This window comes from Cydia strobilella, chromosome 1 (assembly GCF_947568885.1).
Source record: "Cydia strobilella chromosome 1, ilCydStro3.1, whole genome shotgun sequence".
Lineage (NCBI taxonomy): Eukaryota > Metazoa > Arthropoda > Insecta > Lepidoptera > Tortricidae > Cydia > Cydia strobilella.
The window spans coordinates 15,010,501-15,022,751 of record NC_086041.1 but is presented as its reverse complement, the minus strand read 5'-3'; positions in this window follow the sequence as shown (position 1 = coordinate 15,022,751).

The following is a 12,251-nucleotide window of genomic DNA, read 5'->3' as shown; positions in this document are numbered from 1 at the left end:
TTACTCTCCGTGCATAAACTCCGTATACAAACAACGTTTGTAAAAGTTTAAGTAAAAGCAAATAAACCTAACATAGGCATCTATATATAAGAAATCAATTACAGATTTTAAAAGTAATAGTGCCGGATTAGCTCACGTGTACCAATTAAGGTCGGTAACTATGCGCGAGATTTACTGCAAGTAATTTAAAACTAGATAAGTTGTAAATTACCTAAATAATTATTTTTCCTTGCACTGAAGTTATAGGCTGATCCTGACTTAACGATTTGTTAACATTTTAATCTTGTTGTTATGATACGACGAATCGTACCTATCATTAGGCATCTCGTTCGTACTTAATTGATGCTGCAAGTCGTGCAAGATCATATCATAACAAGAACAAAATAAAATAACAACTATTTTTTTCGTAAAAAAACATCTATATCTTCTTTGTACTCTGTAGCTCGAGCGAGATTGGAGCGAGCGGCACAAAGTTGGTAATTGAAAAATCTTTCCGGTCCCCCCATCCTTGGCTGTAGCGAAATTAAACTACACTATAATTAGGTACGACTCTACACGAGTGCCGATTGTATTGGCCTCACATTCAGAAAAGTACGTAAGTGTCCAACCAATCTAGAGCGCGTTTACAAAGTAGGTAGACTTTTCTTAAACAACGATATAAAAATCCCACACTGGCGTATTCCGATTGTAATAACAGGTTAGGAATTTTATCTGGTTATACTCTGTCAGTGTCAAAAGTGACGTTTCTGGTTGAAGAAGCGCCTCCAGGTACTCGTACATATGTATATTCAATAATTTATTTTAAGAGCGCGAAGCAAGCGTGTAATGTGGCCCATGCATCCATTTAAGAATTAGATAGCACATTTCACTGTACGATATTACGCGAGTGCGTTCAAATTAGTATCATATTTTACATTTCTGATTAAGCACGCCCAAAGTGCAGTTAGGTCGTAACATGTAATGTTTATAAGAAGTCACTTCTACACAACATAGTTGCAGAAACTATTTCATTATAATAAAATTCGATAAAAGCGATTTCCATCCGTAAGTATTCATCTCAAACCATCCTATTATTTAAACCCACACAATCTAGCACTTTCAAATGATATAACACTGTCACTTTGCCGCCCGCCCTGGGGGGCCCCCCGGCGGGCTGGGCGGCGGCCCGGGGAGGCCCGGGGCCGGCGGCCATTCGTCTCTCCGTAGAAATGTTTTCATTTTTATTTCATAAATAAAGAGTGGAATTTTGCTGCTCGCGTAATGAGCGGGCTACGTAAGCTTCACAACTTTTGTTCTGTATTTCTTGTTCTTATTCGTGCTTTTTCTTTACAAACAACTCGTTTAAGAAATAATTTTTAAAGTGAAACTTTTATTCTATCGCCCCAAATTTTTTGGTCTGTCTATAATTAGCATGTCGCATTACATAGAATTTTACTAATGCTGTCATTAGTAAAATTCTATTTTATTTATAGTACTTAGAGTTCGTAGTCTTTAAATTAAGCTTCATTACTCATCAGGTTACAATACTTATGTAATTCACAAAGGCTGATATTTGCTTGTAATTACGCACAAAATTTTAAGGACAGTAGACCTTATTAGTAGTCTGATATTTGCTTGTAATTTCACACAAAATTTTAAGGACAGTAGACCTGTTAATTATATCCGGTAATACGTCAAACAGGTCAAACTCTATCTGTCATATTCTACGGTGAATGGCAAATAGTGAAATTATGGATGGTATAGAAAGGATACCAATCTCTTATAGCAGAATTGTTGCAAAAGTGACCGGTTTCAGCTTTAAATAATAGTTCCTAATCTCTCCGGTGGCGCTAGTTAGGCTCTGGGACATGAGTATAAAACGAACCATATAAAGCAACAAATAACCCGACCAAATTACGTAGGTTGTTTTTGGTAGTATTTCGGTGTATGGTGGCGCCGCCTAATTACTGTTTTTTGATGGACACTTTTCGTACATAGAGATTTGGCTCCTTTATATAGTCTCCATGAGTGAAATCCTATTAGGAAGTTTACAGTCACATACTTTTTGTCTTCAAACGTCACGGACGTCACGATTCCGTAAAACAATTCCCAATGGCTGGCTACTCGCAAACGTGTAGGCGTCTCAAAAACCCCAGTGTAACGTGACCGTGAGATCCTAACAACCTATGCGTAATCGGAGAGCTTACTTATACCGGTTTCTTTAGTCATTGTCTCGCGTATTCCGTGATGAGTAGCTAAATTTCAATGGCGTTGGGCGAGCTTGTGTAAGATTATTTTAAGAGGATTTATTAAGCTAAGATTAAAAACGCAATTTTAATACCCCTAAATCAAAGAACTTTTCAGTTAAATCCGAAAAAAAGTTTCACTTGCATCGTGGTTTCATAAAACCAAACAATTACTTTTTTTAAAATATAAAATCTTATTTATATTCTTACCTGCTATTTATTAGTAAATAGGTGTCAATAGGTAGCGGAAAAGGGGAAATAATGAATAATTTTATTTGAAACTGCGTTTGTTCAGTTGGTCCTTGATAAGTGGGGTCCCCATTATATGTCATTTATAGTTTTCTGTTCTTACAAGATCTGTGACGAATTGTTAAATAAAAATGTTGTAGGTAAGCACTGTGTATATAGTATGTAAATATTAGAGGTAGTTACTGTCAAACTCGGTAGTTACACTCGTGAACCCCCATGCCTCCACCATTTTGAGAAAATTCCATTAAACTGAATCGACAATAATCGACCTTTATCAATTATCGACCGTACTTACAAAATTTCATAAGAATCGGTTGAGAAACGTGATCTGCAGAGGTGAACATGTGGACATACGGAAGCATTTGCTCAAGCTGTAACTGTCAATACTTAGGGGAAAGCTCATCTCGTCTAATAATAGTTTTTGCTGATTAGACATGCGCCGAATAAAACACAAGTAGTCAAATATTCCTGACCAACACACCCAGATGCCAATAAACAAAGTAGCAAACAATGCATAAGCGATGGCCCCGCAGGCGGTCTAGCGGGGCGAATCTAGCTCGCTGCAGCCGCCATAAATGTTGCGGTTTCAATCCAGAACAGCCTTATTCACTGAACTTTCGAACACACTTAAGCTCTTTTTTATAAAAGCTGTATACCACCCCTGTAATAATGTTGTTACACTTCATATTCCGCTGGTCTGCTTGTGTAGGCAAGGATTGATATATTTCCTTGAATCACAAACGCGTTTTGTACCCCATTGGCCACATTACGTTTACGACTATTTAGAAATATTAAATAAAAATAATATTTAGACAAAATTATAAGGTTTTTGTGTGTTTGGAATATATGATTCATCTTATGTTTTAAAATTTGCAATTTCTGTAAATTATAACTAAATATAGGCGTTTTGTAGTAGGTACAAGGGATTGGTGCTAAGCATAGCTCTGTGTTTTATAAAATAACGGAACCTGTTGTCTGTTACCTCTTTACATTATAGGTAAACTATTAAACTTACATCTATTAATAAATTTAAATTAAATATGTAAATAACGCTACCGGTGTTAAATTAAACATAATTTGAACACGCTCTTATTCAATTTTAAGGTGAGAGCAGATTATTCTGAACACCTCACCTACTAAGCGAATTCCGCTGCCGACTGTTCTATCTATGTGTACATTGCTTGTATTATATAATCTCTTACTCGCTCTCCAACGTTTATAGTTATAGTCTATTTTTCTACCTAAACATTATCGTCGTAAGTCCACCCCAAGCTATAAATGTAAAGAAATGTAAAGGCACAAATTTGATAATTTTACAAGATTGCACGGCATTTGAGGCCGTGTGAGTTTCTCATGCATTGCGTACATGCACCCCGGGATATAAAGTGTGACCTTCTGGCAGTTCTTAAAGTGAACTTAGGGGGTTGAGCGATTAGACTGCAGGGCTGGCAGTGACAAGTTATTGAGTCTTTCATCTTCGAGGAGAAATGATGTCAATTTGAGAGGAGTTAAAAAAAAAAACTATAGCTATGAATTGGTGAATAGCGATTATAGCGAATCTGTGTCGGAAAGGACTTTAAAATAAAGACGTTTAGGGGCATATGAATGGGTGACAGCCCTACCTCGGCCCTACATATTGCTAACATATTCTCGGCTTGAAATTTATTGTAAATCGCGGCAGGCGGGGCTGACCCCCCTGTGTCAATAAACGGAATGGACTTTCCAAATTCGCTACATCGTGTTTGCGTCCGCTTTTTCTGTTCCAGCGAAAAAAAACCCCGGCACTTCCGATTTTGTTTATCCAAGGTTTTTCATCGTAATTGTGTGACGCAATTGTTGCCAGAGCGAATATTTATTTGGGTTTCCGTTTGCTTTCCATTTCGGTCGCATTGTGCCACAAATTCAATTTGTGGGCTCAAATCAAATGTTGTCGCAAGAAATGACTCGCCGTCGGTGACTGGCGTATCAAAAAATTGATCGCGCGCTCGTTGATGGAGGCTAATTCAGTCCATATCTGTTCCCTAATCACAAATATTAGAGTTTTGTTGACCGATTTATTTTTCATAGCATTCGGCAGATTACGCAGGACGCAGCAATAACATTATCCGCGTGGGGACAATCAGCATTAGTCGGAATATATTTCGCGTAAATCTTTCACGGCAGCTTTTATGTATATCGTAAAAAACGAAGTGTCCGACGACCGTCCATAAATATAGCCAGTAAAGGGAGCTGGTGCGATGCGGCCCATTTAAGAAGTCCCTCGTAGCAGATTAGAAGTTCTGACGGGGAGTTGTTTTGGATTTGGTTGGATCGCGGTTTTGAGGTCATGGATCGCTTATGACTCATCTCGTTCGAAAACACACACAAATTATGACTTTATTTCTGAGTCCTCCGACTACACAAGTTGTATCTAGGGGAGAGTGGGTCACAGTGAATCACTTTTTGTAATTTTCTTATATGAGTCTAGAGTATCAATCTAACTCTTAAACCATATTATGAAAAGAGCTATAAAGAAAGCTAGAAATAAAATTGCATGATTTTTAAATAAAAGTGGAGAAAGATTCACTGTTACCCCATTACTATTATTCAAGTAACAGTGGATCACCGTTCGATTAAATGAGACGATAAGAGCTGCTGCATTGTTTGAGAATTTATCCATTAAAATATATTGTTTTGTGATGTGCAAAATTTTCATCATATTTAATTTTATCCGTTGATCGTAATTTTTCATAGTGTGCGATGTTTTTTTTTATCTTATTTTTTGTATACTGGCTAAAACTTGAAGAATAGGGATTTCGGTCTTTGCGTGAAGATTTATATTAGTTTTGTGATTCTATTATCATAAGTTTGCCGGTCTTCCCCGCATTGACCTTACATATATACCTACCACCATTACCTACCTACCTACAGACTATTTTAGTGGTAATCTTTAGGTATTGCAGTATTATGCACCTAAAGAAGAACCCTGGCAGTTCCAGATGATGACCTGGAGGTTTGCACATACTTATTCCTTCTTCCTCGCGTTATCCCGGCATTTTGCCACGGCTCCTGAGAGCCAGGGGTCCGCTTGACAACTAATCCTAAGAATTTACGTAGGCACTAGTTTTTACGAAAGCGACTGCCATCTGACCTTCCAACCCAGAGGGGGAACTATTAGGCCTTGTTAGGATCAGTCCGGTTTCCTCACGATGTTTTTCTTCACCGAAAAGCGACTGGTAAATATCAAATGATATTTCGTACATAAGTTCCGAAAAACTCATTGGTACGAGCCGGGGTTTGAACCCGCGACCTCCGGATTAAAAGTCGCACGCTCTTACCGCTAGGCCACCAGCGCTTCCCGCTAGGCCACCAGCGCTTGCACATACTTATTATGAGTCCGTTGCATTTAACAACTGTGTATAGTACCTAACTGTGTGATGTGAGGATAAATAATATTCTTTATCACTCGCGACAGTTTAAGGAGGTACGGGCATTGAAGTATAATGTACTATAGTAATAATAGCTCAATGGGTACGGGTAGAAAGAAACACGAAAAAAAGGAACAAATACATATTTAGATTGAGATAACAACACGCGGTATCTCCTTTCACTTTCTACGCAACCTTTGTGTAGTGCCACGTTCAAAATTATTTTGATACGCTTAATGCTTTTCGGGGCTAGTGAACTTTGCAAAAGACGAGTACCTACTACACAATTTTAAGCATATGTCGTAAAGTACCAGCGAACTTCTGTCTTTATGGGGCTCCCTACTGAGCGGCGCCCTAGCTGGGTGCAGGGCGGGCCGAGGGGAGCGCAGCGCGGGGTGCGGGGCATTTTGCATGATCAGCCTCAATTAGTGTTTATGGCGTGCGGGGTTTGTTGTTTTTTTGAGGGTTGTGTTGAGAATTGTCAAGGAAAACAAATGTTGATCTTTGTTATTTCATTCTGGGTTGAGTTGTTGAAATGAAGTTCAGGTAGGCTTTAAATTAAAAACCTTTTTTTGTTTTGTTTATTATGTCCTAATAATTTATCTAAAGCTTCAATAAAAACGTAACATTTAAATTAAACGAATACTCAATTTGGGGTTGTTTCTCATAGACAAATTAAATTGTTTCACAGCGTTCATGAAATCAAGTTTACGGAAATTCTGAAAGCGCTGTGAATTATTTTAATATCAACAAAAAATGACTAAAAGCAAGTGTTGTGATAGTTTTGAATGATTCACTGTTAGTTTCACTAGACTTATATTGACCGGGATATGGACCGTATAAAACAAAGTTGTTTGTCTGTTTGTGTGTATGTATGTTCGCGATAAACTCAAAAACTACTGAACGGATTTTCATGTAGTTTTCACTTATCAATAGAGTGATTCTGGAGGAAGGTTTAGGTGTATAATTTGTTAAGGTCGCTAGTTTAAACTAAACCAGAAAGCAGAAAATTTTAATCTTCACTAGCGGTCCCGACGAATTACGTACCGCTAGTCAATGAATGTCTTGTTTGTTGACCTATAGCTAAATTTAATTTTGGAATTTATTAACACATTCACTGTCAGCGCGAGCTTCACGCTAAGCCGATAACGCGTATTTCCCGCCTTGTATCGAAAAGCAATGCACCAATAATAACACATAAAAGTTGGAGGCCTTTTTTACCTTTTTTTCGTGAAATTTTTGATATTTTAATAGCTATCCTGTTAATCGAGGCAGAGATAAATCAAACAGAAATCATTAAAATCAGTCCAACCATTCTTGAGTTATAAATGGAGTAATTGATCTCCATACCAAAACCCATTAAATCTTACAAAGAAGCAACACCCAAAATACGCTGGCACAAACTTACCTCAGCGGAAGGTGACCACCTGATTAAGAACATCAAGATCTATCTAGCAGAAAGACCACCAACAGACGACACCGCAGATGCTATGTGGAACGGATTCCATGATTATTGCAAACAACACTGCTAGGGATCTCCAAATTCCCATTAAAAAACAACAAAGCTGCTAAGTGGTGGCAATCAGAGGTCAAAGAAAAAGTAAATATAAAAAACGTCTCTTCAAAACCTGGCAGTTAAGTGGGAGCGATGAAGATCACAAAAACTATAGGACAGCAAAGAAAGAGGCAAAGCGGGAAGTTGCGTGTGCCAGGGCTCGGGGTGACGAAGATCTGTATGCAAGACTTGAAAAGGCTAAAGACGACAGAGAGCTGTTCCGAATAGCAAGGCAGAGGCACGCAAACTGCATGGATGTTGGAGTCACTAAATATATTAAAAACAGTAACGGTCGACCACTAAACTCCAACAACGACATAAAAGAGAGATGGCGTGAATACTACGCCCAGCTTCTTAATGAAACCTACCCGTTTGAAGACCCAGCTCCGTTACATGCCACAGAGGGACCTATTCTGGCTATCAGGCAAGAAGAAGTACATAATGCTATAAGGAAGATGGCTAATAACAAAGCGACTGGACCAGATGACATCCCAACGGAGCTTTGGAAGCATCTTGGAGAAAGTGATTTTCCTTACTAAACTCTTCAACAGAATACTGCTTGATGGGATACCTAATGGTTGGAGAAAGAGCTATTTAATCCCATTCTTCAAAAACAAAGGTGATATCAGGCTCTGTGAAAACTACCGCGCAATTAAACTCCTATCACACACATTTAAAATATGGGAGAGAGTCATCAACAGCCGACTATTAAAAATAACCACAGTGTCGTGTGTGTCCAGTGTGGTTTCGTAGCTGGCAAATCAACAACTGATGCGCTGCACAGGCTGAGGATCTTGTTGGAGAAGAGAAGACAAATAAAAAAAGACGTTCATCTGGCATTCATAGACCTCGATAAAGCATTCGACAGGGTACCACGGCAATTAATATGGCAATCACTACGGTCACAAAACGTGCCAGAATACTACGTAAAAATCGTAACTGACATGTACAGCAACGCCACCACCAAAGTACGATGCCCGGCCGGAATAAGCGATGAATTTGAGGTAGCAGTAGGTGTACACCAAGGGTCAGCGTTGAGCCCACTGCTTTTCAATCTCGTAATGGAGCACCACACCGCGAAAATTCAGAAGGAACCACCCTGGGACCTACTTCATGCGGACGATGTGGTCCTAATAAGAGATAGCCACGTTGAACTCGAGGAATCGCTTGAACGCTGGAGAACTGCACTCGAATCCGCTGGACTTAAAATTAGTCGAAACAAAACCGAGTACTGCATGTTCCTATTCGGTAGCCAACCAACACCAAACTGTCAGTTTACAGGACCAGCCACTAAGCAAAGTCGACCATTTTAAATACCTGGGATCTGTTGTTTCAAACGACGGAACAATCGACGCTGATATAACCCACCGAATTAACACTGGCTGGATGAAGTGGCGAGAATTATCGAGCGTACTATGTGACAACAGAATGCCAGTGCGCATAAAGGGAAAAATATATAAAACGGCTGTGCGCCCCGCCCTTACATACGGTGCTGAATGCTGGCCAGTGAAAAAAGTCCATACCACTAAAGTGCATACGACGGAGATGAAGATGCTGAGATGGGCGGGAGGTGTCACCTTGTTAGACAGGGTCAGAAATGAGTTCATCCGTGGCAGTTTTAAAGTCAGACCCATTGAGTAGAAACTCGCTGAAACCCGTCTAAGGTGGTATGGACACGTAATGAGGAGATCCGAGGATCAATTGACCAGAAAGGTCCTCAGTATAAACACCGGTCCGAGGAATCCCGGTAGACCCCTTCAAACTTGGATGTCTGTCATCAACAATGACCTAAAGAAAGCCCAAATCAACGACACGACGACCCAGAACCGAAGAGTGTGGCGAAGATTGACGAGGAGAGCCGACCCCAAATGAAATGGGACGTGGTTAGGCAAAGAGAGAGAGAGAGAGAGAAATGGAGTAATTGATCTGACTCTGTTGTAAAAAACTCTGTTGTGTGTGATGTGTTGATTCAGGTACTGTGCGGTTTGTTAGACAATGTAACTGCTACACACCCTTTGGTTTACTGCGTATACACGCATTTGTAAGTAGGTAAGTAATGATCACATAGCAGTGATACGTTAAACAAGTAGGTACAAAAGCAAACGTGTAATTATTCTTTTAAATATACTATTTTATTAGTTTGTATAAAGATTACATTCTGATTGTGAGTGCAGCAGCAATAGGTACTGATTGACACATCGTTTAAAGCGTGTGGAAGTCTTCCTATATTCTTATAAATAATAACATATTATTGTTATCTGTTTCCAGGATAGCTCAAACGAGATCAAAGTCGGCTAACCAGCCAGGCCTGCCCTGCGCTGGTAACGGCCTATGCGTCGTAACGCGCAATCCCAGTAACACCGTGTTCCGTTCCTTGCGACGATCGCATCAGCAGTAAACGCGGCCCGATTAAGCCCACGATATCGGAACGAAATAGGCTAAGGAGGTACGAAGATTTTTGAGCTATTTTGTGGTTTTAGAGATAAACTATTTTTTGGTTCCGTACCCAAAGGGAATGTCCCTTAATAAAACTCCGCTGTCTGTCACCAGGCTGTATCTCATAAACCGTGATAGCTAGACAGTTGAAATTTTCACAGATGATGTATTTCTGTTGCCGCTATAACAACAAATGCTAAAAACAAAATAATATAAATATTTAAGTGGGGCTCCCATACAACAAACGTGTTTTTTTGACGTTTTTTGCGTAATGGTACGGAACCCTTCGTGCGCGAGTCCGACTCGCACTTGGCCGGTTTTTTTAATGCCAGTTTGGCACATTTCCATTTCACTGGTAATTCGCAATGATTCTGCTTAAATTGTTATATTTTTTACTTCCTTTTTTTTGCGTATTTAATCTAAATTAATTTATATCTATCCCTGTAACTTACCTATTTTCCGCCCAACGAACGCAAATCACATTTTGGGCGAGTACATGGGCCATTACAACTCATCCAATATTTTAGCGATTGGCAACTTTCTGACGTGCATGTCCTAAGACAAAGTGTGTTATTTCTCGGGGGACCGCGGGGCCGGGAGTGCTGGGAGGCGGGAGGGGATAGTAATATTTTTATGAGCGATTTTATTGTGCGCACTATAAATTTGTCATCGCTGCATTCGCTTTACGAAGATAGCTATTAGCGCACAGATTATAATATGTATTTAAGTATTTTGATACTAAGCGTTAAATACCTACAAACTCTTTGCTTTCAATACAGACATGTAAGTTGTCATATCTTATGGCTGCCCAGTTCTATACCGGTATTCCTCCAATTATGGCATTTCATGTTATTTTTAGTTTGGCCGAAGTTTGGGGCGCGTGATTATGGGCCACTTACCGAAACGTTCCCACAGCGGCGCTGGCGCAGCTTCATACAGAGATGGTCAACCAATGAGTTTTTCTTTTTATGTACCTGTAGATGTCAATAGAGTTTTTGACAGAATCATACATCATAAAGGGTCAATAATTAGGTACGTTACTAATGTGACAATTTTGGTAACATAATGATTAACTCTTTCATCATAGCAATTTAGGAGCATTAAACCATCTTATTGATCCTGATCCTTAGAATTTAGTATATTTACGACCTATAAAGGTCAAAATCAAAAGGTCTATTGCACTTTCGTGGATTTGGAAAAGGCTTATAACAGAGTGGTGAGGAATGAACTTTGGTCGGTACTGTCGGTGTATGGATTGAGCGGCCGTCTCATTCAGGCACTGAAATCGCTCTATGAGGGTTCCAGTGCTTGTGTGCGAGTAAACGGATCGTACACTGAGTGGTTTAGCATCGAAAAGGGTGTTAGGCAGGGATGTGTAGCGTCGCCGTGGCTGTTTAATCTGTTCATGGACAGTAGTTTTCATGATCTGAGAAATGATGAATGTGGGCTGAGAATGAGTGGGCTACCCGTCAAATGTCTTCTTTAAGCTGATGACCTGGTATTGCTAGTGTCATCGGTTGAAGAGTTGCAGGAGATGGCAAGAATGCATGGGTCTTTTGAAAGGAAAAGAATGAAAATAAATGTAAGCAAGACGAAAGTAATGGTATTTGAAAAGGAAGAAAATATGACAAACTGTGAAATTTTGATTGGTCAAGAAAGATTTCACTCTTTCGTGAAAGAGTGAAGTGAAAGAGTATGTGTATCTGGGAACCTTGTTCACTAGGGACGGTAAGAATGATAAAGACATTGAAAGGAGAGTGAATGCTGGTAATCGCGTGAATGGGGCATTTAACGCTTTTATGAGCAGCCAGAAGCTGTCGCAGAAAGCACGGTTGGCTGTGCATAGAGGGGTGTTGGTGCCTATACTTATGTATGGTAGCGAAAGTTGGGTATGGCAGAAGAGGCATCCGAGCCAGGTGAATGCAGTGGAAATGAAAGCGTTGAGAAGTGTGTGTGGTGTGAGATTGCAAGATTTAGGAACAGTGTGATAAGGGAAAAGTGTGTACTGAACGAAGATGTGTAGTGACAAAAATTGAGAAAGGTATGTTGAGATGGATTGGACACGGAAAGAATTAGTGAAAGCAGGCTAACAAAGAGAGTGTATAAGGGAGAAGTAGAAGCGGGGTTTGGAAGTGGTAGACCTCGGCGGACTTTTTTTTTTAAATATTTTACTTTATTTATTGGAGAAACAACAGAGGTATGCGACAGGATAATAGGTTACATTGTTAGGTACATATATGATTGAGATGACACTTACTTCCTTAAACGCTCTCACTAAAACATACTTAAAATATCAAATTAAAATAACTTTCTCTGATCAGATCAGGGAAATCCTGAAGAAAGGCCAGGTCAAGAGCACCCTAAACCGGCGAGGGCGGC